Below are 4,311 nucleotides of genomic sequence, written 5' to 3'. Positions count from 1 at the left end.
GCATAGCTGACCCTGTCCTAAATTACTACATGATCTGATGATGGATTTTTCTAGTAACTACATTCTATCTAAGTGAAACAAAATATTTTCAACTAGGAAATTGCCCTACTCATTTTTTACACCATACAGAAATTGTGATAGTAGAGCAGTTTTCATGGGACAAAGCACATGAACCCAACACCAGCATCAAATTATGTTTCTTAACTAAAAGTTATCTTGAAATGTATCTTCATGTAATATGCAGTGATTTCTGCACAGCGAGAAATTATTAAAATGGTTTTATCAGCAAATTCTTTCTAAAGCTCATGGTAAAAATATAATTTAGAGAGTGTTCCATAAATGTTAGTTAGCTATTACTACTGTGGGGCATGGTAACATCCTATTCTATATAAGATCTTACATTAAATCATACAGAAATTTGTATAGAGATTAATTTTATTAAGCATTTTACCTGCAATGTTTTTCTTAAATTCACATATTAATCCTGTGATGTAGCTTAATTATTCACCTATAAGCAATAAATAAAATACAGTAAGGGAGCTAAGGACAACTGTCATACCTCCTACCTCTGCCTTCACACTTTCCTGTGTATCATGTTGCAGAAAACAATATGATATTCAAGGGATACAATTAAATAAGATAATTCATATCATGCTTTTTCTCTTTTCTGACCCCAATATCAATGTTAGTCTTTAGCTCTGTCTTGTTTACATCAAGTTTTAGGTAATTAATCAATACCATTTTTGAAAAGAACAAAATAATTATACTCTTATGACCCATAATTCTCAGTAATATAGACATTTAACCAGATATTATTTGTTTGTTTAGAACTAGAGGTATCACATGGTCATGTGATAGTCTAATTAATTTCTGAGATTACTTAGGTTTAAAATACAATGATATTGTATAATATGAAAGACCTCCTATTCACCTCAAATCTCTTTAAGTATACCTGTTAACTTAAGGTTTCCATACAGTAAAACTTGAATCTCTGCATCTTTCTTTGCTGTTATATTTTCCCAACAGTTATTCGAAGCCAGGCTTTAATTTCATCAAGAGTACATCTTCCTTCAGAAGAATTGTCTCTAATTTCTCACACTAACAACAAATTGATTTTATGAAAGTACACATTTAATGATAGTGTATTCCTTCTCAACACCCTTTAATGCACAACAACCAATACCCACTGAATATCACTAGTGTTTCTGACATTCAGTTTCAGCTATCTTCTTCAATCTGCACTCCTTTCAGACATGGATTGCTCCTTGTTGCCCATTTAGCATAGAAATGAACTCTCTTCCATTTTTTTCATGCCACCACTTTACAGTGCATTCCTTCTATCTCTTCTTTTGAGCCTCCAGCACCTGTCATCCTCCTCACACTCCTTGCCTGGCTGCTTCAGTTCTATATGCAGATTTCAACTTTCCACCATTTAGCATTTACTTTTACCAACTTTATCAAAACTTGCTTATATAGTTTCCATTGTTCTCAAGCATGCAAAATCCCTTGAGGCACTGTGCCCTGTAGAGAATATTAATAGTATATTAATTAGTATATTAATTTATTGAACATGTAAAAGACTTGACACCATAATTAGAAATGCAGTTTAAAATGCAGAGCAGAGTATGTACACATGTAAATTCTAACCACATCAGTCTCTTTACTTACGGCACGTCACTGGCGTCCTTGGCATGCAGTAAACAGATGCAATGAGGTGAAGGTAATTTGTGCTATCTCCATGAACATATTCTGCACTTGCCCTGATTTTGACTGGGTGACCCTGAATAAAAACTGTATTTTCTAGCTTCTTTTGGCCAAGTACCTAAATTTTGCCAATAGGATTTAAATAGAAGTGGCATATTTTTTAAAATGGAGAACATGACAACTTTTTCTCATTTCTGCTAAGAAGTGAGAGGAATGAAGACTGATCCTAGGAGCTTTCTTAGTTACTTAGGCAAAATTCACTGAGGGCATGCAGCTACATATGCACACACAAGCACACACACAGAAATATGAGTCCCTGAGTCTGCAGAGTGCTCTATTACCACCCTGTCTCCTACCTGACTGCTACAGGAGAAGATATATTGATACATTAACCCATGAAGTCACTGTTAGCTTAGATTGTTTGAGATTTGCATCTGAATGACCTTAATTAATACAGGATTTAGCAAAATAAATGGTAAGAAGTAGATCTTCTGAGCCACTGTATCTTTTTTGATGTTTGTTTATCTCACACTAAATTTAATACTGGAAATAATTACATACTTACCATGTAAATATATTTTTGTCATCTTAGTGGTTAACGAGTTATAATATTGATTCAATTTAGACATATTTTGGGGGAAACGAAGTGACCAACGATTATTTCAAGTTGTTTATTGCCTGTGTTTTTAAAAGAGTGTCATAAGATTGTGCTTGTTAGGCCAACTTTCTATGATGTGTTATTTACTTAAAGTTATCATTAAAAAGTAGGAATTGCAAAGATTAATTGAAATGGAATATTTTTTGCACTTAACCTTACCTAGTATATATAAAATTACAGATGAATAAAACTCTAAACTTGAGGTTACCTTACAACACTTTGGAAAATTTAAAATTGTATAAATGATTTGGAAAGTTAAGATCATGGCTTGTTCATAAAGCCATTGCAAAAATCATCAGCAATTATAATACAGGACTATTTTGTATTAATAAATTGTACATAAATTTTTTACTGCATTAATTGAATCAGTTAACTTCAGTTAGTGCTACTTTTCTTTCTCCTGTTAACTGTATCTTTTGAGGATCCTTGTGCCTTGTTAGTGTATCCCTTAATATGCCATATATTGTTAGTGGCAGACCAGCTGCACTAGTCAAATATAAGCCTGCATCTTATTCTGCACTGATCCCTACTAAGGACAGGTGGATAATTTACATGTAAGTTTCAGGTATAAAATATATTAATAAAATTTAATTTTAAGTAGTATTTTTATTTCACAATGATTATAGATACATAATTATCTCAAAGATAATAGAGAGAGCTCCCACATACTCCACACCCAGTTTCCTCTATCATTAATGTCTCAGATTATTATGATACTGTCATACCAACTAATGAACCAGTATTGACACCTTATTATTTCCTAAAGTCCATACTTTATGCATAATTCTTCAGGCTTTGCCTAATGTCTGGGTAACACCTAGTATCCTGGGATAACGTTCAGTTTAACATATTACATTACTCATATTGTTTCTTTAGGATCCTCTTGGTTGTGACAGTTTTCCAGACTCCTTGTTTTTGATGACCTTGATGACTCTGAGGTATATTGCTCAGGTATTTTGTATGAAGACCCTCAAATAGAATTTGTATGGTATCTTTCTCATTATTAGACTGGGATAATGTGTTTTGGAGATGAAGACCACAGGGATATTGCCATTTTTATCGCATTAAATCAAGAGCACATTCTATCATAATGTGGGTATTAACATTGATCCTTTGACCTGAGGTATTGTATGTCAAGTCTCCACTGTAAAATTACCACCTTTTCCTGTCTTTCCATACTATTCTCTTCAGAAGGAAGTCACTATGTGCAACTCACACTTAAGGAATGAGGGAGGACTCATGCTCTGTCATCTTCAGGAAAGAACATCTACACAAATTATTTTGAATTTTTCTTCATGGATATTTGCCTACTCTCTTCCATTTATTTTCAATTATTGAATTATATTGTTATGGACCCATGGGGGTATTTATCATCTTCATTGAGTTAGAATCCAATACTACTTTATTTATTTTGTTGCTCAAAACATTCTAGCATTGGCCCATTGGAGGTTCTTTTATTTGGTTTCTCTCTTTGCCATATGTTACTATCACTCTGTGTATGTGTTTAATTTTGCTTTCTTTCTAGCACTACAAGTTGGCATAAGCTAATGTTGTATATTTACTGTTCCAGTCCTTGAATCAGCCATTTTTCCACAGAGCCTAAGTTCCTCATTTCAGAATATTGAAAATCAAGATCTGGTTCTCACTTTGGCAACACATACTAAAATTGGAATGATACAAATATTAGTATGGCCTCTGCACAAGGAGGACATGTAAACTCATGATTTATTCCATATTTTTTAAAAGCAAAGAAAAAAAAGAGATGTGAATGTCAGGTGTTCTCATTGCTGCTATGGTGTTGTTATTCTACACCTCTCAGGTAAATCATGATAGAACATAAAATATGTTTGTTAATATTAATTTCTTTAAATAAAAATATTTATATATATTTGCACACTTATTTATCTGTATATATATTAAGCTAAACATGAGGTCATGCTGAAACCTCA

At 32.9% G+C, this 4,311-nt stretch overlaps 1 non-coding gene across 1 annotated transcript; it reads left to right on the top strand.

Moving 5' to 3' along the window:
- The first annotated feature begins 4,000 nt into the window (after positions 1-4,000).
- Positions 4,001-4,102, top strand: LOC114501101. Its single transcript, XR_003684874.1, has one exon. It is a non-coding gene; the product is annotated as a U6 spliceosomal RNA (small nuclear RNA).
- The last annotated feature ends 209 nt before the right edge of the window (positions 4,103-4,311 follow it).

Source organism: Phyllostomus discolor, chromosome 6, assembly GCF_004126475.2.
Source record: "Phyllostomus discolor isolate MPI-MPIP mPhyDis1 chromosome 6, mPhyDis1.pri.v3, whole genome shotgun sequence".
NCBI classification, from domain to species: Eukaryota; Metazoa; Chordata; class Mammalia; order Chiroptera; family Phyllostomidae; genus Phyllostomus; species Phyllostomus discolor.
This window is presented reverse-complemented; position numbering and strand designations above follow the sequence as displayed.